Source organism: Anolis carolinensis, chromosome 6, assembly GCF_035594765.1.
Source record: "Anolis carolinensis isolate JA03-04 chromosome 6, rAnoCar3.1.pri, whole genome shotgun sequence".
Lineage (NCBI taxonomy): Eukaryota > Metazoa > Chordata > Lepidosauria > Squamata > Dactyloidae > Anolis > Anolis carolinensis.
This window is the reverse complement of record NC_085846.1, coordinates 99296311-99320396: the sequence shown is the minus strand read 5'-3', so window position 1 is coordinate 99320396 and position 24086 is coordinate 99296311. Positions and strand designations below refer to the sequence as shown.

The 24086-nt window shown below is 39.5% G+C and overlaps 1 protein-coding gene across 19 annotated transcripts in view; it reads right to left on the bottom strand.

The window, feature by feature from the left end:
* The window catches only part of kiaa1217 (KIAA1217 ortholog), a 387178-nt gene that overhangs the window by 55167 nt on the left and 307925 nt on the right, over nucleotides 1-24086 (bottom strand). The window contains exon 1 of one of the 19 annotated variants that reach the window (XM_016994289.2): nucleotides 18440-22822. The exons of the other annotated variants lie outside the window; for them this stretch is intronic. The gene's annotated coding sequence lies outside the window, so the exon portion shown is untranslated. Of the gene's footprint in view, nucleotides 1-18439; nucleotides 22823-24086 lie in introns of those variants that run through there. 19 annotated transcript variants of the gene reach the window in all.

The window sequence follows — 24086 nt, the reverse complement described above, 5'->3', positions numbered from 1 at the left end:
CAGTGTGGCTGCTTTCACCCAGTTGTAAGTCACCTTCACAAAACCTGCCAATACTAGGGTTTTCTTTTCTGTTCCCATTTGGAACTACAACTCCCAGAGTTCTTTGGCCACTCTAGTGGGCGATTCTGAGATCTACGAATCAACTAACATTTTCAAACAGCTCTCCCATCTCATTTGGTTTGGTCCTTGGATACAAAATGTAAGGATTATTAGCAAAACAACAACAAGGGTTGAACATCATCTTTTGTAGGAGCATCAATTCAGGACATTCTGCTACAGTAAAACAGAAGAGTAAAGCATCCCTCCCCCCCAAGAAAGGGAATCCATGCCATTTCAAACATTAATAGAAAAACCCTAACAAAGCATACACAAAACTAAAGCTTTGAGTTACAAAATGCTTTTTGTATTGAATACTACCCCCCCCCCCCCCGCCAATAAGTTCAGTACCTTGATTCACCAGCCTTGACAAACCATTTCCAGAGCAAAGAATCTATAGCAACTATTGAAAGGTACAAAATGTATGTACACAGACATAGCAGAAAACAGAAGGCTCTAACTACCTATGAGCAGGGATTGTATGATCTCTTTTAGAAGTATAGAGGATGCATAAGCTTGTTTGCATGCCAGAAGCATTTCAAGATAATGGGTCCTAAATGCTCTCCAATCTCAGTTTGTTGACATGACCTAAAGGCCAACTTGGTGACACTGTTGTGAGTCAAAAGCCAGGAGAGGAATCCTGAAAAAAGCATCAAAGGCCCTTAAATCACCAGATTGCTCATCTTCAGATAAGTATGTATGCTTATAACAACAAGATGGTTATAGCCTGGGGGAGGGGGCAGAGTTTACTTTTTCTACAGAAACACACAGATTGGAGACCATAGTAGAAGAATAACAGGTCTTATCCCTTAAAGGGCAGTCCTATGTTACATTTTCTCTTTCCAGTAGGATGTACAGTTTAGCTTTGGATCCCAAATCTGTTACTGCCATCAAATCAGTTCTGATTTATGGAAACCTTAAGAATGAGAGACCGTCAACAGTTATCAACAGTACCACATGGGTCTTACAGACTCAGAGCCGCGGTTCCCCTGATTGCCCATGGAAAGCCAACAGGTGACCTTGGTCAATACATATACTCTCCAAGCCTCAGGGATAAACCACTTCTGAACAGATTACGCCAAGAAAACCCTGAGATAGGTTTGTCTGATGGTTGGGGTAGAATTAGTGTAGAAATATCAAGAGTAGTATGAGAGGTAGAGTTATAATGGTAAAGATTAAGCAATTTGAAATAAAAACAATAGACCTAAAATTGTTAACACCAGTAAAGAACTATAGATGGGAATTCCTGAATGGCATTGTCATACTGAAATACAAATATAAACTCATGTTCTCATCTCTACTAACAGAAGGGAGTTGCAGCCTATTCCTGACTCATCTTTCTTTATCAGTATTTGATCATTTCCAAGAGGAATCTGCAACACAATGTTCTAGTACAGAATTTTTTTGTCCATTCAGATATTCCTTCTCTCCTTCAAGGTGCTCTAATTCCAAGTTCCACCTCCCATATCTTCTGTCCCATTCTCCAGGCATCCTGTGACCACCGATTCTGCTTGGTGGTCTTTGGGGAGAGTTAATTTTGCCAGGATAGTGTCATGGTTTGAGCATTGGACTATGACTGTGGAGACCAGGCTTCAAATCCTTACTCAGGCATAGAAACCCACTGAATGACCTTGAGTAAGTTATGCTCTCTCAAGCTCAGAGGGAGGCAAAGACAACCCCACTCTGAACAAATCTTACCAAGAAAACCATGTGATCAGTTTGCTTCGGGGTGTCCATAAGTCAGAATCAACTTGAAAGAATACAACAGCAATCTTGCCTTTCCTTATGAAGTTTTGGAAACTCTGGGATGTCTCACTATGTTTTTCAATGGGCCGGTTGTGGTTTTTTGAGAGGATTTTCAGCACTGGAACTCTCTGCCCTGGAGTGTGGTGGAGGCTCCTTCTTTGGAGGCTTTTATGAAGAGGCTGGATGGCTATCTATTGGGGGTGCTTTGGATGCGGTTTTCCTGCTTTTTGGCAGGGGTTGGACTGGATGGTCCATGAGGTTTCTTCCAACTATATGATTCTATGATTTTTCCTTGGACAACAACTCTTGAGAAGTAATGTAGCTTCTTCATCCCACGCAATAAATCACATTTGAAAAAGTTCTCTTTCCTGTCATCATATTTCCTGTACAACAGTTAGAAACGTTTGAGAGGTAGCCAGCTTAACACTCTTATTGTTTGTTATTGACTGTCAAGTCAACTTCGGCTCATGGCAACCTATGAATTTGAGACCTCCAAGAGCTCTGGCTATCAACAGCTCTGTTCAGATCTTGACTACTCAGTGCTGCGGTTTCCTTGATCAAATCACCTATAGAGTGGTCTCCCTCTTTTCTTACTGCCTTCTACTTTAGTAAGCATTACTGTGTTATCTCATGAGTCACATATTCTCATGATAATCCAAAGTACAACAGCATCACTTCTAAAAATAGGCTTATTCTAAAGACAGAAGAAGAAAAAGAGGCATAGACTTCAATCATTTCAATCAGATCTGGATAAAGGTGCATCCAGGATTTGAAAAGGCTGATGAATATTGCAGAATATTGTACCACTCCAGCCTTTGTACAGTTAATAAAACGTTTCCTTCTATATGGCAATAAAAGCTGTTTTTGTAACCATGCAGCTTTAACCAACCAATTAAAAACAACATAACAGCCCAGACATCAGGGAGCAAACATTTTGTGCTATTAGTTTTTAAAAGATGCGACACGTACAAAACACCCACGGGGTGTGAATTTGGATTTGAACTCCCCTGGTTGAGGAACAACTGAAATATGAGTTTAAATGTTTAAGTTTATAAATGACTTGAAAACAACACATAATAAAGCTTGCCAAGTCCTTACTGGGAATGTTTGCGGAGAGGAAGGGGTGAGGTTGAAGATGAGTGAGCTCCCCTAAGGAAACCTGAAGAGAAAACAATGCTATTCTTAAATGTTGAATCTCCATGCAACAGTTAAAAAATCCATCTGCAAAGCACATGTGGATGCAAGGAGAAATCTCTCCTGACTGGAAATGTTGAAACAGATGTTCTACAAGCACTTGTGGCTAAGTAAATGTGCAACTGCTAATCCAGCACTGATTATTGACTGGAAAACCTCAAAGGTTCTGCTTACATTTGGCCTTTTGGATGTCAAAAGTGTGCAGGGAAGAAAGAAAGAAAGAAAGAAAGAAAGAAAGAAAGAAAGAAAGAAAGAAAGAAAGAAAGAAAGAAAGAAAGAAAGAAAGAAAGAAGTGTTGTTTTGTTCTTTTTTCTGTCATAAATTCATATGCTTGCCACTGCAGAAAATAAAGGAACCACGCATGCGATTGAACATGAGAAGGCTGGAGACAATGACATAGTTCTTTCCTATCCAGACAAGCAATGAATGGATTGGTCTGTGTCATTTCTGCATTTATTCCATTCCATTTCCATATTGGTCTGCAAATCTTTTTAAACATCTGCACGAACAATCATATTTAAATACATGTATTTAAATGTATTTTCCTTTTAAAATGTGCATTCCTAAGCATAGTTCTCTCAATTTTTAATGCACCCTCATACTTACATACAAATAAGAACTTAGGAAGAAAGAATTCAGTGGATTTATAAATTCATTGTGACTAAACTGCATTTACATCCCAACCTTTCTTTCTACTGAGCAAGGTCAATGGTATCTCCCCTCCTTCCCGCTGTATCCTCACAAGAATCCTGAGACAAAGAGTGGCTCCAAATAAGCTTCATGGCTCAATGAGGGTGTGAATCTAGACCTCCTAAGTTCTATTAAAGTATTCTAGCCACAATATCACACTGGTTGTCCAATCCCCATTAGAGGTATGACTTAAAATATTGCAGAACAGTCATGTTGGACTGGGTCAAAGCTACCCAAGTAGTTTGAAAAAAGAGTGGCCAAGCAATTGGTCCACAAGAAGTGCATCAACAGAATCCATATTCCCTTTGTACTTCAACATTCAACTGTCTCTGGTATCAGAAGGGACATATAACCCCCTGACATTAGCCACTGTTCATATTAGACAGTTGGAATGAACAGTTCACAGTGGACTTCCTAAAGATTAAAGTCTTCAAGCATTCAGAAACCAAACACAAATTCTCAAGTACAGAAAAATGATAAACTACATTATACACAATAAAGGCCTACCTAAACATTAGGTCTCAATCTAATTAAATTGGATAGGCAAAGGAAGGACACTCAACCAGGACCAGTTGATGCCCATATCAGGCTAAGAGTTGTATTCTAAAACAACTGAGACAATACATATTTTATTTAATCATGCTAAGAATCTGCTCCTGGCTATAGCCCCTGATCACGCTTCTATTCTTGCTTCTGGGTCTTTTTTCTATTTGGGAACAATAAACTCAAGAATGAGGCTAGAAGTGATATTCCAAAACAAGACAGCAATTTGAAATATTTTCAATTGAAAATAAAAATAGATTTTGTAAATGTTCCTGTAGCTTGGCTACAAATGGAACGGTTCACTGGCATAGCCACAATGGTGCCTGCCAACTTGCAATCCCATAATAACTACTTACTGAAACACTGGAAGCTTGCAAAGTCGAGCCAATCAGATGGCTCATTGTGGCAGGCTAAGAGATGGCAAGCAAACATGTCACATACCAGCTTTGCTCCCATTCTTCTCCAAGTTCTCCACCACCACCACCTTCCCCTCCTCCTCTTGCCATTTTTGTGTACCACATCTGCACTACATTTGTCAAGCCATAGTGAAGCCATCAATGGATCCCAGAACAGGGAGCCAAGGGAGTGGTTGAATTTCCCTAAATATAGGCTGGAGGGACTGAGCTCAATTGAAATGATCAGCGGAGGATACAGAACACCAAGAGTTCCATGTAGTTGAGCCTCCAGAACAACTATTACTCAAACAGTGTCCTACTTTATTAGTCACATTTGCATTTGCTTAATGGGGTTTTATATATGTATTCCTTTTCTTGATATATTAACATTATGCTTTAAACCAGTGGTTCTCAACCTGTGGGTCCCCAGGTGTTTTGGCCTACAACTCCCAGAAATAGTAGCCAGTTTACCAACGGTTAGGATTTCTGGCAGCTGAAGGCCAAAACATCTGGGGACCTACAGGTTGAGAACCACTGCTTTAAGTAGTTTGCTGAAACACCCAGACCGTAGGAAATTAACTTTAAAAATTAATTGATGACAATTATAGTTCTAGATTCTCCCCCAAAGGTATCCAGTTCCCATTAAGTTACAAGTTTTAAAAACTATTTTTCCTTTCCTGATTCTTGGAGACAACAAAATCCATTTTATTCAAAACAGACACACATATCTGAATGCAGCTGAATGAGACAGCACATAACCCAATGCGTGAACCGTGCAATGCTCCTCCTCCACTCTTAGAAACTCCACATCCCATTATTTTGTAACTGTGATGTAACTCAGCTATCTCTTCCTTATTGGAGAAAGATACAATTTCAAGCTACTTGCTCGCACCTACTTATTTTCAAGCTCTGGGTAGGGTGCAGAAGCCGCCGAACCTTGTGGGCTGGGATACAACAGCACAAATTGAATTTCTTCATGAGCACAGCACTTCGTGTTCCCTCTGTCTTCTCATTTCCAGCTAAGTACAAATATAACTTTTGGTGCCATCGTGCCCCCAACACTGCAGGAGCCCACCCAAAAATACTAGGGTATCAAGATATGGCCAGAAAGGATTCCTTCCTAAATCCCCAAAGAGCTACTGCTGTGCTCATAAAGCGGTTGGGAAATAGCACTAAGAAAGTGTACAGAGTGGAGAGCAATAAATGTGGGGAGTGTTCCACTTTGCCTGTTTTGTCTATTGCTGATCCAGCCTCGCCTGTTCCTCCCTGTCCCTCCCTTTGTTTCCCAATTCTTTTGCTATGACATATAGATAATTTGTTTTTGGTTAAAACAGCTTTTCTGGCAGGCAGAAAGAGTCGGGATGGCTGTGGTGTGAGAAGCCTCCATAGCTTTCTGGTTCAGCTGTACTGAGAGCAAATGGAACACCATGTTTAAAAACAAGTATGACCCCAGAACATTTTTGCATTTTTCTCTTTTTTTAAAAAAAGCCACACACACCACAGTAATTAACTATACATGAGAGCGACTGACATCAAAGCGTGTTTATAACTATTGCTTTCTCTGCCAAATCCAAGCTCCCAAGCTATCTTACTGGGACCAGGTTGCATAATTCCACTCCTGACTGGCCAAGCAAGCATCAGGGTTGTACCAGCCTTGCATGCATTCATTTTGCATCTATTTTTATTTTCACGGAGCACTTGGGTTCTTTTTTTTTCTCCCACTGAAAAAAAGCAAAATAGAACAAGAGTGTGAAACACACACGCGCAAACCTTCCTCAGACAGCCTACGCATATTTGAACGAACAATCTAAGCAGAAAGGACTGAATAAAACTTTCCCTTTTCTTTCTCATAACTTTTCCAAAATTATTCAGCAAACAAATAAAAAAAACAACTAGGATGCTCAGTGTGTCTACCTCCATGAATCGGAGGGTCAACAGGAAAAGCTTCTTCTTTTACACAAACACACTCAAGGTAAATAGTATGTCTCGAATTGAGTTTTATTTGTAAAAAGCTACTGTTATGTAATTACATTTTGGGGTTGCCAATACCCATATTTATCTCATCTGCATAATGCAAGCCCACTCTGTCTACAAGCCATTAGTCACATCTGAAGTCACATTTTATAGCAATAACTGTGTTTAGTTGTGTTTTTCAAATGCTTGAAAGGTGGAGACCCCTGGAGATAGATAGCAATTACTGTTGCATTCAGACACCCATTAAATCGATGCCTTGTGCAGCTTTTGTCTATCATGAGGGCAAAAAAGAGAGATGGAAACTTGCTACTTGTTGTTGCTGCTGCCGCCTGATAAACTTCCTATGGGCCAACTGTTCTGTGCATGAAGCTATTTTGTAGGCAACAACAGTAGTGGTAAAATGTGAAGCCCATCATTGCAGTCCCCATAGCTACAGCCCAAAAGGGAGTCTTAAAATGCAGCAGCTGGTCTGAGACATATCTACAAAGCAATTCCAGCAGTTTTCATCTTTTCAGGAGCAGGTCCTTTGTAAAATAAATAAGTCGTAATTGCCCATTCAAGACCAGGACACTTCAAAATGTTTTGCATCACAACAGAGATAGCTCACCACAAAATACTGTTTTGGGAAAAATACATTTTCTCCCCAGCTGCTGTGTTGCTAAACTCAGACAGAATAGAAAAGTCAGACATTATCATTGTTGCTAATGAAAAAGTTTTGTCGCTTCCATCTTGTAACTCCTCATTCCATTGCAGCAGTTTGTAGAATAGGAGGAGGAGATGACAGACATAAATCGTAACCTCTAGATCCAAGCTTTCCAAACATTTCATGCTGGTGACAGAGTTTTTAGAAAGGCATCATTTTGCAACACAGTAATTCAGTTTTACTATCAAACTGGAGTTTAGATCAACTCCTTGTAAGTGATACAGGCACATACATAAATTATAATAACAAAAGGTATCGAGACATAATATATTTCATGAAGACCTTTCATTTATATATTTTAAAATATATTATTTATTGGTTATTTCACATATATTCAGGGTCCTTCTACACTACCGTATAAAATCTTGATTATCTGTTTTGAATTGGATTATATGGTAGTGTAGATTAATATAATCCACTTCAAAGCAGATAATGTGGATTATCAATTTTGATAATCTGGGTTATATGGCAGTGTAGAAGAGGCCTCTGAGGTGTCTCGTTACATTTGCACTACATACTTCAGCTGTCGCAACACCATTCGGAAAGCTCTGTTGTAGATACTGTTGGACTCAGGATATATTTTTGGCTGGAGTTACACTTTAAAATGTACCTGTTCTGACTTACATACACATTCAACTTAAGAACAAACCTATAGAACCTATCTTGTTCATAACTTGGGGACTGTCTGTATCTCTTTCCTTGAAGACCCCTACCAGTGTGTTGCCTTTACATCAACATTCAACCCTCTTCCCAGGTTGATGTTGCATTCAAGTGTGTGCTTAATATGCATTTATTCACCATGGCTGATCCTGATTGGAACGCCTCTCTTTCTTGGCTTTCCAAATATTACTTATTTTTCACCTTTTAGAACAGTGGTTCTCAAAGTGTGCTCTGCGGAGCCCTTGGGGCCCTGCACAGCATACTGAGGGGCTCTGCGGTTCCCTCTTCCTGCTCCCTTCTCCCCCTCGATGCTTTCTCTCCTCTTCCCCCCACCTCCCTTGCCTCCAAAAGCCTTTTTTCCCTGCCACCCAGATACTTTCCGTCTTGCCCTGCTTGCTTCCAAAATTCTTCCCGCCCACCACTCAGGAGGTGCCTTGATTGTGCCACAACTATCTATCCATCTGCCATTGCCCCATATGTCAAATTATAAAACATAATGCTCAAAAAGTTTTCCCATGCATGATAAATATACATTATACATAAAATAATTTATAATATAATATATAAACATTTCCTGGGGCTCAGCGAGAAGCTTTTGCCTCAAAAAGGGCTCCATGGCTGAAAAGGTTTGAGAACCCCTGTTTTAGAAAGTAAGTCTAGAGACAGGTGCCATTAGTTTTAACTTCATCATTGTGCCGAGCAATTGTGCGTGCTTCATTACTGACGCTGCTGGTGCTGCTCCTATCACTGCCACCATTATTACTCTAACTTTCCAAACGGTACCACAATTGAATACAAATGCATGGAACAGTCAGCCAGCCTTTTCTAAAAGGTTTATACCTTACTACTTTTGCCTTCAGTCTAAAGCTTTTTTGAAATAACTTAATGGACTTGATACACTTTCAACATCCTTGCTGCTCAAATCTCCCAAAACTCTGCTGGGATAGGCCGGCATTATAAAGTTCTATCTAGGTAATCCATTTATTTACACATCGGCAGTATGGCTAAACAAAGAATCAAAATTAACTTTGATCTATCTCTTCACATCTTCCTTCACTGCATGAGGAAGAGTTGAATGGTTCAACTGAATATTTTTTGACAGATCAGGCGTGTTCAAAAGCAGTGTAAACTAGGTACAGAGAATGGTACCTGAAACACCTTATATATCTAATATTAAGTATAGTATGAGCCCCACATCTTTAGGGCCTATGTAAATATGCAAAATCATGGATAACAATAAAACCTACTGAAATGTAAATACCACAAAGTCTCTAGGCATTTTCTAGATCTTTTGCCAGACATAGATTAAAACAACTATGGATACCGGTCCAGTAGATACGTTGACCATACAATAGATACCAATATATTGGTGGTATTTATTTTCGATTCAGAGATAATCATTTGGCCTTGCAGGATGCATTAGAAACCTGAAGTTTCATCATCCAGTGGTTGTTTAAAACATATACACAGTGTACTCTCCACATTCACTGGGATTAGGGATTCAGGACCCCCGAAGAAGTGAAAAAAAAACACCACAATTAAAAAATACCTGAAATAACACCCCCCTAGGAATCTCTAGTTCCTGCAGTGTAACTTTATACTATAGAATCACAATGAAAGACCTAAAAATTCATAGAGAAGTGTTCTCTCTAGGAATATCTAGGTCCGACACTGCAACTCTTTGTCGAAAGTTGACCATGGAATTATGTCAGAGAATTTAAGAGATTCCTAGAGAAAGGATATTAATAAAATATGTGAATATTCAAATTCACAAAAACGAAACCTTCAAATGTGGAGGGCCAACTGTATGGTTAAGAAATTCAAAACCTAGAAATTGTGTAACTGAACTGAACGGAATTCACAGACTTTCCACAAAAAACCCTACTTTTTGCCAGGCCTTCTTCACTTCAGCAGTATCATTTATCCTAGTGTGAGAAAGCAATTCTCTTGCTGTTACTATGAGAAAAGGCGAGTGTGATAAATCCTTGTAGTTCTGCTACAGATCTATCAGGCGGTCCCATTCTGACTTCTGCCCATTCCTACTGTGAATGGGTATTTTGTAATAATCAGAATAGTATCAGGAAAACACTGAATCGAAATGGCAACTAGGCGGATCATTGTGCATAGCCTCCCCTTCCCAAAACAATTTTTGCTGACAATATACTATTAACCACCCCGGCTGGCCCAGAATAACAAGAGTATGCTGAGCTGAATATCATTCTATGCCTTTTAAAAATGCCTATTGTTCAAGTGTTTCCTTTTCAACAAACTTAAGACTTTTCTTGCCAGACTTAAGACTACTGTACCTGTTTCCATTCTGCTTATGAACAGAGTTCATATGTTGATCTGTAAAGCCCTTTACAACTCAGAGTAGATGTATGCCCAATTTCATGGCAACTCAAAGGTGAAACAATTTTGTGGGTTTTTTGGCAAATTTTGTTCAAAGGGTGTTTGCTTTACCTTTCCATTGGGGTTGAGAGCGGGACTTGTGAAAGGCCACCCAGTGGGTTTGCATTGCTGAGTGGTCAGCAGAATCATAGTCCACTGCTCACAGCAACACAACCATCCCACCTGTATTGTAATTCTGTTTTTTTATCTGGTTGCAAGAGATAGATTTTTATCTTTTCCTTCTGGAATTCTGAATACATTTTTTTTTTCAAATTTCTATCTAATCAATGTAATGCTTTGTGCATACTTTGTTCGGTGTATGTATTTTTGTATATGTCTTCCCCATTAATGCAAGCATTTGTGCATATTTTCCAACTGTATGCACATTTAGTCATTTGTGTCTTAAAAGGGTGTATATGATTTTGTGCCCCGTTTAGTCAGTCAAAATGTACCACAAACCAGACCCCAAATAGGTGCTTTTCTGAGGTGTAAGGCAGATCTGGGAGGCACACAATGGATACTTTAGTTTATCTTTGTCCAGAACTATAAGGAACCAGATATACTTGGTAACTTATGCCAAGTTGGACACAATCTCTCCATTTACCTCACTGTAGAGGCTACATTAGTTAGGAGACATCCCCTTGATCTTTTGTTGACCAAAATGAAGAAACCAGAGACTGAACTTGGGATACTTGGGAAGCAAAATATGTGTTCTGTCCATGAGATAAAGTCCTTCTCTTAATTTACTGAAAGTATCACTGGCTCAGGCACATATCTACCCAGAATATGAGCTCGTCCTTAGAGATCTTTTTGAAAGTCCTACAAAAGTAGGGACTTTTTAGTGGTGACTCCCTGTCATTGATATTCCTGAGTCAGACCTGTTTCACCTGAGGAAAAGATCTTTAACATGTTTTTATACATTTAGTTTCATATATTGAATTTGAGTTAACATTTCTTTTAAAGGTAGTCTTATTGCATGTTGTTGATTTTCCTCTTAAGTTAAAAGCTGTCCTGGGAATACTTTGAGCTTGAAAGGCTCAAGTAGAATGAAAAAGGCAACTGCTTCCCATGAAGGCCTCCCATCCATTCTGGCTTTCAAACAGCCTTTGAAGAACAATTCCTTTCACATTTCTTTTAACTGCAATTTCTTTTTATGTTTTGCACACTGGCTGACCATGGATTGACCTTGATTTTCTGCTGGTTTTAAATTGTGTTCTTAATGGTTTAATTAATTTTCAGGATTTTAAAAAATAATTTCTTTCCCCCCTGCAAATTTTGTAAACAACTGTTTTAAATTACTGCAATTATATTACATTTCTTGGAATTGTTACGCAAGCCGTATTTGGAAGCAAATTTTGCCAGGATACCTATATTATGCCAGTATTTTCCCCTTTTACATATCCCTATTTGGATCAAATACAAAGCACTGATTTTAATCTATAAACTCCTAAAAATGTTGGTTTTGTCAATGGAGCATCTCCTCTCATATTAGCTAGAATTTGGGCCCGTAAGGGGATTTTATTTTACTTATGCTCACTTCCCGGTGTTAAATAAACACCTCTCCTGGGTGTAAAATGGCCCAGGAAAGTCCAAAAAACCTAGAACAAATTCTCTTCATATTCTCTAGAGAGTATTTAGAGCACTGGGAACAAATGTAATTGATTTTCTTTCCACACTACTGGGCAAAGTGTGTGTGTCGTGGTGCAGCACTACAAGGTATCTTGGGATGCCCTCTACCATTCAATAGCCACTCAATCCTATTTTAGATTTTTGGGGTGATTCATTCTTTGCTATTGGCTGAGGGGGGAAAGGAAGGGGCCCGAGGCTGTTAGGAATTGTGGGAGTTGAAGTCCAAAACACCTAGAGGGCCAAAATTTACCCATGCCTCATCTACACTGTTGGATTAATGAAGTTCGATCCCACATTAAATGCCATGGCTCAGTGCTAAGGATTCCAGGGACTTGTAGTTTGGTAAAGAACCAACACTTGGGCAGAGAAAGTGAAAGATCTTGTAAAATTACAACTCAAATGTCTCCAAAGCATTAAGCCCTGGCAGTTCAAGTGGGGTCAAAATGCATTAATTTGACAGTGTAGAAGATGAACCCTAAGAAAGTGGGGAAAGTAGGAAATGAATTGAAGGCATACAGCAACCTTCTTGTTTATTGCCATGCAAAATTATAGTGTTAGTAGGTAAAGGTAAAAGTTTTCCTCTGACATTAAGTCTAGTTGTGTCCGACTCTGGGGGTTGGTGCTCATCTCCATTTCTAAGCCGAAGAGTCGGCAACTTCCGTAGATATCTCCAGGTGATGTGGCCAGCATGACTGCATGGAACACCATTACCTTTCCGTTGGAGCGGTACCTATTGATCTACTCACATTGGCATGTTTTCGAACTGCTAGGTTGGCAGAAGCTGTGGCTAATAGTGGGAGCTCATCCCATTCCCCAGATTCGAACAACAGCTCAGCAGTTTAACCCACTGTGCCACTGCTATATATGTAATATATAAGGTAAAGGTAAAGGTTTTCCCCTGGCATTAAATCTAGTTGTGTCCAACTCTGGGGGATGGTGCTCATCACCATTTCTAAGCCGAATAGCCGGCGTTGTCCGTAAACACCTCCAAGGTCATGTGGCCGGCATGACTGCACGGAGCACCATTATATAGTATTAAATGTAATATATAGTATACATTAAATAATGTATTATAGAACATATTTTATATTTTATATTAATTTTATTTTATAATGAAAGATATTATCGAGGAATTAGAGAAATAAATTAAACCAGCCTGACTCAAACTAAGTACACCCATACACATATACATAAATTGGTATGTTATGTGAATAACGATAAGGAGGTGGGAAACAATATAACAACCTTTTTGGTTAAAGCTTGATTAGATTTTTGGAACACGTAACTGCTAATCCATTTATTAATACAGAAATGTCTGTTTTAAAACAGATTTGATTAATGATAGCATTATGACGTGTTAGCATTTCATCCTGGAACATTTGAGAAAAGCTCTGCAGGGAAGCCACTCTTCCCAGGAGCTTTACCATTCTTAAGATATATAACAAGATATAACAATAAACTCAACCTAGTTAGACTTCAAAATTCCTTTACATTCATCAGTCGATATATATATTTGTTCCATACTGCGGTTCAAATCATTTTTATCTCACAGCATGTTATTTTTCATTGAAAAATGTATAATACTGCAGCTAAAATACTTCAGATTATTTATAGACCATTTTAATATGGATATAAATTACAAAAATAAGTAATACTATAATGATATGTCTGTTATCTTTAAGTGAAGACTTATGATGGCCCCATTAATTTATTTGGGTTTTCTTAGGCAAGAAATGTTCAGAGCGCAGCAAGCTAAACCTCTAGCTGCAGGAAATCTGCTGACTGGATGGTCTGCAGTTCAAAGCCAACGAGTAGGGGTAAGCTCCCGACTGTTAGCCCTAGCTTCTGCCAACCTAACCGTTCGAAAGCATGCAATGTCTCCATGGGGCGTCCTTTTACCTTCCCAACAAGGCGGTACCTATTGATCTACTCACATTTGCATGTTTTCAAACTGCTAGTTTGGCAGAAGCTGGGGCTAATAGTGGGAGCTCACTCCGCTCCCTGGATTCAAACCGCTGATATTTCGGTCTGCAAGTTCCATAAACTCTGTATGGACCTGATATCATTACTAAAATACAGTATTTAAAAGCAACTAAAGACAAGCTTAATGGAATGTAACATTTTCACTAAAATTGGTTTTATTTTAATTTTAATTTTAATTATATTTCCTTTGATTTTTTTGCTGATTGCTTGAAAGTTCTGCTGTACATAGACTGACTAAACACTGGGGTCATTAAATGACATGCCTTGAATTTGGCATACTTAACATTCCCCCCCCACACACACACACACAAACACAACAAAAGATTCCTTCCAGGCAGGTAGCAGCCAGGCTTTGAAGCTGTAAGGCTATTTAATGCTAATCAAGGTGACCAATTGCAACATTCACACTTGCCTCAAAGAGACAAAGAGTTCTCCCACCCTGGACATTTCACAGATATATAAATCTCACTTGCCTAGTTTCCAACAGACCTCACAACCTCTGAAAAGGCCTGCAATAGATGTGGGCGAAACGTCAGGAGGGGATGCTTCTGGAACATGGCTATACAGCCCAGAAATCGCACACCAACCCAATTATAATATCCTTTCTAAAATCTCCCTTAAGTGCCTAAAATAACAGCATTATTATATAGCAATCATCTTTTCACATTTAACTTGCTGATATTTTTATTCACAAGCAGTTCCCCAACACAGCTAAATATAATCCTATTATACTATCAAAAAGTATTTGGTCTTACAGTTTCAACTAAAAAAAACCCCACATTTATTAGAAAATGTGTGTAATCTCAATGATTGGATAGAATCACAGTTGGAAGACACCACAAAGCCAAACAGATAACCATTCAGCCATTGCTTAAAAACCTCCAGAAAAGAAGACTCTACCACATTCGGAGATGGCAGCATATTACACCACTGAACAACTCTTGCTATTAAGAAGTTTCTCTTAATGTTTGGGTGGAATCTTTTTTTCCTGTAATTTGAATCAAATGCTTCATGTCCTACTCTTCAGAGCACCAGAGAACAAGCTTGCCCCTTCTCAGTGTGACATACTTTCAAATTTATTACCATGGATATCCTGTCCCCTCTGAGTCTTTTCCTCTCCAAGCTGAACACACCCAGCTCCCTAAGCCAATCCTCATAGGATCCAAATCTTTGATCACTTTGGTTGCCAGTCTTCATATTCTCCTTGAATTGTTTTGACCAGAACTGGTTACAACACTATTCAATGTGGGCTCTAAAGCATAATAGAGTGGGACTACGTCCCTCCCCTCGACATTATACTACTATTGATGCAGCTTAGATTAGCATTGGCTTTTTTAGATGCCGCATCAAACTGTTGTCTCATGTTCCGCTGGTGTTCTACTAAGACTCCTGTTTGACTGATATATCCTTTCTATATCAGCCAAAAGCCTCTGAGCATTGGACACATGGCAGAATAGAGTGCTCTTAATTTTTTTTTTCATGTCAGGAGCGACTTGGCCATCTGCAAGGACACTGCCCAGGGACGCCTGGATGTGTTTTACCATCCTTGTGGTCGGCTTCTCTCATGACCCCGCATGGAGGTGGAGCTGACAGAAGGAGCTCATCCACACTCTTCCCGGGTTGTATTCGAACTGGCAACCTTCAGGTCAGCAACCCAACCTTCAAGTCAGCAGTCTTGCCAGCACAAGGGTTTAACCCATTGTGCCACTGGGGGCTCCTAGAGCCCTTAATGCTACCCAAGTTATAGTGCTATGATTCCACTTTAATTGTCATGGCAACATCCTATGAAATCCTGGGATTTGCACTATTGGGAGAGAACTTTTCAGCTAGAAAAAATTCTATGCATCAGCAAAGTAGGATCCCATATGAAGTTGCTATAGCAGTTAACTGTGGAATATAGCATTATAATATTCCAGCTTTATAGTAACACAAATGATGGACTCCCACCCATTGGACTGAATTGGTGCATTTACAATAGGGCTCATTTGTCTCCCCAAAGGATCCAAGTGTTCTGCCTGCTCTTTACTGGCTGACTGGAAATGTTAGGCAGCAACCCATGACCCCGGCTACCTCCGAGCACTATGGTTTTATGAAACACTACCCACCACTTCCAGTCCTAACCACCCCCAGATCTCAGAGGAATAGTTTCCAAAACACACAGTTATGTAAAAGATCAACAATTTTTCTTCGGCACAACAGAGGTAGCATATCAAATTTCTGATTTCTTTTTCAGCAAAAGAAATCGCATTAGTAACTGAGCTCACAAATCAAAATAAATTCATGCCTGTCTGGCTCTCCGATCTACTAATTCAGCATCTTTGGGGTTTGTTGTTCTTCCATCTTTTGCTGCCCTTCATGCTCTGCCAAAACCAAATAAAACTATAAAATAGTTTCAGATGATTAAAACAAGAACAATGAGAAATGTAACCTTTCCAGTATCAAATGGCATTATCAAGCACCCTGATTTTAAAAAAGATGTTTTCCATTATTGGAATATGAAACAGGTTAGGGTTGTTTTTTCTCCAATGGGAGAAAAAAACCCCCCACAATTGTTTGGAATTTCTGCATGCTCACACCTGTAACCAGATGTTGCATTAAAAATAAGACAGAAAAAAAAGTTGTGCAATCTGACTCAAAATATCCAACCAACTGGAAAAGTTAGGAACAGTTAAAGTGAGTTTACAGGGCGAAACCATACATGTTCAGACTCAAGAGTATTATTATTTGATTTATGTCGGAGTAAATAATTCCACATGGGATGTGGAAGCAGTTGTGATGCGCAGTAGAAGAATGAGGGGAAGGAAGAAATATTAATTATCGAAATATTTCAAACAATAACCTAAATACATGAGATCTTGGAAGCTAAGGAGGGGCATCCCTGGTTAGTACTTGGATGGGAGACTGCCAATGAATATAATGCACTGTAGGCTATATTTTAAAGGAACTCGCAAAAACACCTCCAAATATTCCTTGCCTAAGAAAATTTATGAAATTCATGGAGTCACACATGGCTTGAAGGTGCACACCCCCACTTAATATATATGGTTGCTTAAAGGAAATCCTAGGCAAGACCATTACATTCAGGATCTCAAACAGGAATGGAAGTTGGAGATTCCTAGGGACCATGATGATTTTTGAAGCCCTGAAAAGCCTCCCATCAGTCACAATATGTTTTCCACAGGGACTCTGGGAATAGAATAGGCCTGTGTTACACAAGGGATCCATGACAGTAGCTTTTATTGTGCAATCTGGGAACATATTTTTCTTATGTGATATGAACTGAGAGTATATCTACACTGCAGGATGAATTCAGTTTAAAACCACTTTAAGTACCATGGCTCAATTTCTTTCTAAGATTTGTATGGGAGGGGGTACTAGTGCAGTCCTCTGAGGTCGAAAGAGTGTAACTTGCCAAAGGTGATCAGTGTGTTTCCATGGCCAAACAGGGATTTGAACCCTGGTCTCCAGAGTCACAGTCGAAAGGACCCAAGATAGACTTGGGCTGTTATGAGCAGCCATGACCTTCTCCCTTGGAACAGCCATGGAGATGAATCACCAATCACTTGAAGGAGTTTGATGTCCCATTTTGAGGGGCAGAATGGACGAGTGCTATTGGGGCACTATGCTACATATATAGTGGCAGTGACCATAGGAAAAAAAAACTGGGAGAAAGAGACTGCTCAGAGCTAGCAGATTTGGACTGTTCTGCTTGCTACTTCTTGCATGACCCTGGAAAAAAGCACAGTTGCAAGTACAATGCAGCACCAGAGTTTTGTCTATTGCATTTGATTGCAATTCCTATCATCAGCAAACTGGCCAATAGATTAAGGTAGATAGATTTCTGACCCTCCCCTCCTCATATTAACATGTAACATTTGTACTTCCCATTCATACCTTTTCACAAGTTGATAACAGTTCATTTGTGAACTAATCCTGTAGATTCCACCAATGATTTTGTGGATTACAATCTAAAAGGCTGAAAAAAGGACACTCCGACACGTCACCCACGTTAAGACTCACTACAGTTCATGGCAGTTCAATTCAAAGCAGCCACTTCATTAAGGTCTGCATTCCTTTCCACTGCAGAAGCAGATAATGAACAACCCACTCATAATTTATTATTCAGTTCAGCTCACAAAATATCCCCATCACACATGGGGAACTTGATTTTTTTTTTAACAAAATCACTTAATGAAGTATCTGGATGTCTTCAAACTCTGAGGAGAGGGGATGACAACAGATGATATATTCTGGTTTTTGATGAAGTTGAGGGAGAACATTTCAGTCTTTCTCCAGGCTATGCATAAAATTATAGCTTTGCTTTCCCAAAATTGCACCAACTTCATTTCTTCATTTACAATGCCTTTACAAAAAAAACTGTACTAAATTCCTTAGCCCCATAGGAATTTTGCATCTCTCCAGAGCTGAGGCTTCTTACCTTACATTCTTCCAATAAGCTCACTTTTTTCTAGTCGAGTCTTGTAGGTAACGCAACACAAAAGCACTTGCATCTAATTGTGCCCTTCAAGTCTTCGGAAAACCGACCCGACATGCTTCTGTTTTGCTGGGAGAAGTTTTAGCCAATTTTTTTTTCCCAAAGAGGTCTGGAGGAGGAGGAGCTGGAACACCAGCCTTTTCGCTCAAAAGATTTCACGGCTATTTAGAGGGCTTTTGCTTTCACTGCACAAATGTTAAATCTGAGCATAGAAAGCATTTTCCCCTCCTCTGTCCCGGAAATCAGAATAACCAAAACCAATGCTAAGCTAACGAGAAATGCTTCTTCCATGTGTTCTGCTTGGCAGACACCACGAGCCATTGCAAGGAAACACGTGATGTTTATAAATACAATATAGCTGATGTTGTCATAACCTCTCAATGACAAAGCACTGGGATAAAGCAGACAGCAATGCAGTGGGAAAGATGAGGTTTGTGTCCTTTGGACAGTCTAGAGCCAGCAGACATGCATCTGCGTCTGCTCCCAAGGTAAACATGGCTTTTATTAGAAGTAGGTGGATCCGCAAAGCACCATATGGGACCTTTTAAATACATTCTAAATAGTTGCAGCCATACCAGATTTCCCAGCACTAATTACTTAAATATCTGCGTTCTGTGCCAGATATGGTTCCAATGTTGCAATCCTGATGGAACTGACTTGATGGGATCACAGACCGTTCTGGATAATTAAAGAAGGGGAGGAAAGGAAACAGAGGCTTGATCCCAGGCATTGGCCTGGCTTTCTTCCCTTAAAAAAAAGGCTCACATCCCAAACACTATAACTTTCTTCATCTTGTTTTATTTATTACCACCATACCCTGCTTCCAGGAAGCATCTGGGAGGCTTCCAAAAAGATTTGGGCTCTGTTCACACAGAGTTTCATATGGTCAGTAAATCCCATGGCATTCTCAACACAATCTAACCAGGCTATTGCCCTCGTGTTCTGTTTCTGGAGTTTGTGGAGGCATTTGGTTGGCCACTGTAGGAATGGGAACGCTTGGGTGCAGAAAATCTAATGCAGAAGGGCTGTCTTATATATTTATTGCTATGGTTGTTCTTGGTGATTATTAGCCTTTGAAAGGGAATCTCCTTCCCCACTACTACAGGAGAACTGAGATGACCAGGCTTGCTGAATCAAAGAAAGGTAAAAAGAAATGGATTTCTGTCCAGTTCCCAAACAGACCAGATGCTGAACAGAATTCCCTGAGTTAGGAGCTGGTACAGACTAATATACAGGTACCATCTAACATTTCTATTATCTTATTTCCTTCCCAGATTCCTTTTCTAAGTATACTTGATATTTCATAACTTATCCTTCTCTCCTTCCTTTTCCTGCCTGTGAATCTTCTGTATTTCAAGGTGGGATCATAGATGAGAATGACACGTGTAAGCTACGCCAGTGCGGAATGAAGAGACTCGACTATTAACAGGTACACTCTATAGAGACCACTTTATACCTCTTTTAAAAGTGCTGTACAGGTTGTCAACAAACCTGTATTCAAGGTGCTGTTGATGACATTTAAAAGTTCAAAATGGCTTGGGGCCGCCATGCATATCTTTATTTATAAAAACCTCCTGTAGTAAAGCTTCTTTTTAGAAGATTCCTGGCAACCATCCCCCCAAGGCAATCAGGCAAGGCTCTGATTTTCTTTCTTTTCTTTCTTTCTTTCTTTCTTTCTTTCTTTCTTTCTTTCTTTCTTTCTTTCTTTTTTTTGGGGGGGGGGGGTCCTGAACTTTGTTACCACTGCCTCCATAAGCCATTGCTGGCTCCATTATTCAGCTCACTTGGTCACCTTTTTCCAGCTTGGAGACATTCCCTTCCTCTTTAATAAGCTTTAAACCCTATCAAGAGCTTCTCTGTCATGCATGTATTGGTGGCATTGCCCATAGTTCTTTCAAGGAAGTGAGCATCGGACAGGATACATGCTACATCTACTGTTTAGAAAAAGCATAAAGGAAGTAGAGTTGTGCATGTGAGGCATGTTCTACACAAGTAGAGCATGCCCTCGATTGCATACATTTCACTTTCCAATGTTAAGAAAATGACAGGGACAGTGGTAGCAGCAGTTAGAACAAGCTTGAACAATTGTTCCTCACAATAGTCCAGTCATGTGGAAGGCTACCACTGGTTCTACACATAAAGTAAACATGAAGAGGGAGTCATATCACCTGATTTGCTGGCCCTGGCCTTGATGTTGCTACACCGTTCGATCTCTACAAGTTAACCAGAAAGTTTGAGAGGGGCATGCACATCTGTAAACACTCTATATCATTTAGATCCCAGCACAGATCATACAGAGTTTTTATGCACACATAGATGGATACATATAGCATTCCTTTGCAAAACCTTTTGGCCAGAGCTCAGAAAAAAATATTTTCCTATATCATTCATGTTGGCTGAGGGAGTTCCCAGAGCTGTAGCCCAACTTCTATTTCTGGTTGTTTCACAGAGATCTTATGGCAAGCTGAGTGAGATGCAGGGACATTTGGTGCATGAAAAGAACTTTGCAATGTCACAATTTTAGAAAATTGTAAGAAAGGGATGACACAATGCAGTTCGAAAAAACTGGGTTGTGTAAATGGAAAATGTCATGATTCTAAATGAGCTACCAATACGTTTTCCTGAAAACAGAATTCAAACTGAAAGTTGAGGTTCTTTTTCAGACATATTGAAGGAATTTCCATGGGAATTTAATAAGATCTGCAGTGAAGTTTATCAGGAGAGGTTTTATATCTCTTCAATTAAATTCAGAACCCCCTTGGGATATGGTGTAATGCCAAGATTCTCTCATTTCTCTCTCTAATGAACTCATCCATTTTTTCCCTCATGAACAAGACCAGTAAGAGAGACAAGCTTGCATTACCCAAAAAGAACTCTGTTTATCAGACATTTTCCAGTAAAGGATTTTCACCTCACAAATCTGGAGGCAAATCTAAACAGCTGTGCCAAAGGTATGACCTCTAACGGGTCAGATCTCCATGTAACAACTCATGCTTATGAAGGTGGGAATCAAATGAACCATCCACTCCTCGGTGCTCATATTTACAAGTCCTCCTGGAGTCCTAATGTTCGGAGATCGGGATAATCCTATAGAGTAGTCCTAGGTCCCCTACACTAACCTTCTGTCCCAAGATGTTGTATAAGTTACTTTCCTTGATCTATCTTAAAGCAAGATATAACTTCCAGTTCAATTGAAATCTGTGAATAGAATGGAAAGGAGGAACTTTCATGTTGACTTCTGATAAATGGTTGATCCTTGGGAGGGGTGATGCAAAAATCAGGGGAATTCATGCACCTACACCTGCAGTCAGTTAACTCTGTCCCTCATGTCAATAGGGGATTGTACATATGTACAAGAAAAGCATGCATGAATGAAAATTGTGTACAGTAGTAAGTTACTTTTAGGAAAAATGTACCTGGACATGTATACAACATTTTATAGAAACTGTAAAAAGTTCTCCAAAATTTGGAAAGATTCAAACCTAACATTAAATAAGCAGAATGATACCAAGATTTCCATATTCTGGGCATTCTTATATAGCTCTTTAATAAGCATCTTAGAATAGTTTATCTATGGCCTCCTTGTACTTGTTACACATTAAATCAATTGCTTTGCTTCTCATCATACTCATCAGTTTTCTTGACCTCTGGAGAAAAGATGGAGCAAGAGCCCAATTCACCCTCCTCGACTCATACGGTGATTTGTGTGGATTTCGTATAACGAGTTTACATTTGGCAGCCAGTGTAGCAATCAGATGATATGGCTTTGCTTCTCATTATCTGGTTTGCAGCACAAGTCATGTATGCTACACAACCACTCATATAAACACTTCTGACCGAAGCACATGCAACTTTCTTCCTACTATTTATTGCAACACACTTAACTCATTCAGTACCCCTCATCCTAAAATCCAAAATACTCCATAACCTAAAATGGTCCTCATGGGTGGCTGAAATAGGGAAACCTTTCCTTCAATGTATACAAACTTTCATGCACAAAATATTTAAAACATTGTATATAAAATTACCTTCAGGCCATGAGTATATGAAACATAAATGAAATAGATAGCTCATTTTATATGTGAAAATGTTCCAAAGTCCAAAAACATCCAGAATCAAACCACTACTGGTTCCAAGCACTTCAGATCAGGGATACTCAACCTGTGATATGTTTTCAAGTCACATTTCTCCTCAGGTTAACCCAACAAGGCATGATTTTTTGACATGACAGATTGCAATAAGAATTGAAACTTGCCTGAAGTCACATAAGCATCCAGTGGCAGGGGTGCAATTTAAAGCCTCCTCTATTATTTTCACAATTTTAAAGCAGCCTTACTCAAAATGGTGTAAGTCCCATCAGTTAGGAAAAAGAATTGTTGGAGAGTTTGTCTACATCTGGTGGACACCAAGTTTGCTTCAAATTATCTTCTTAGAAATGCTGATTGTCTGGAAGCTCATCTCAGGATTTTGGTTATGAAAACGTACAGTGACTAGAAGTACATGACTGATTGCTAATAACTTGCAATTATAGATTTCAACAATTATAGATTTCAACATGGGAATTGCTTCGGTATTTTGAAAAAAATACAGCAGGCTTGCATATTACATAAATTAATAGTATGAAGGTTTAGTTATATGCAAAGACATATAACTCTCTGTGGCAAAAAATGAGAGCAGCAATAAACCAGGCTAATTCATATTGAGCTCCCAAAACCAGGTGCCAAATCTGCTGGGAAGCCCAGCTTTGTGGAGCTGGATGTCTCTCTAGGCACAGGAGGGAGACCATCTCCTTTCTCAGCAGAAAGAAGTGGTGGAAGCCTGGCTGCACTTCTCTTAGCAGAGGAAGGAGATTAATTTCGTTCTTAGTGGAGGAAAGCAATGGAAGAATGGCTGTGCTTCTCTCTGCAGAGGAAGGAATTTGTCGCCTTCATTAGCTAAGTGAAGCAACTGAAGCCTGGCTGCACTTCTCTTAGAAGAGGAAGAAAATGAACACCTTTTTTTGATAGAGAGAGGTGTTTGACTCCGTACAGCTAAGCTTCCCACCGAATTTGGCATCCAGGGAAGGGCTGCATTTGAAAACTTTACACAGGCAGCCTGCACCCCAATATGTGAGTCTTCACATCACCTTCTCTCCCCTCTGTGGATCAGCAGATGAAGAGGGGGCATCTTGACGATACAGTAGTCAGCATTCAGTGGCATAGTAGATGGGCGAAAAAACCCAACTAGCAAAACCATTCTCCCAAAAAAAGGATTCCAGAATTTTATGCCAAAATTGTATTATGTGAAGACACCCAGAATGAAGCCTAATATAATATGCAAGTCTACTGTACATTACCTTTTTCCTTTCCTCCACCCATGGCAGAATTACTGTCATAAAATATTGGAAACTCTGCCCACTGGAAGGCCAACCTTGACATGGAAGCTTAGTCATGGGGAAAATGATAAAGTTACAGGTGATAACCTTTCCTCTTATAAAGAATGAATGTGCAAAAAGTTCTCACAATTCTGATGAGGGAAACCAGATTAATTTATATGATTGTTGTTACTATTAATATTCACTCTTTCACCACCAAAGGTTTACCAGTAGCAA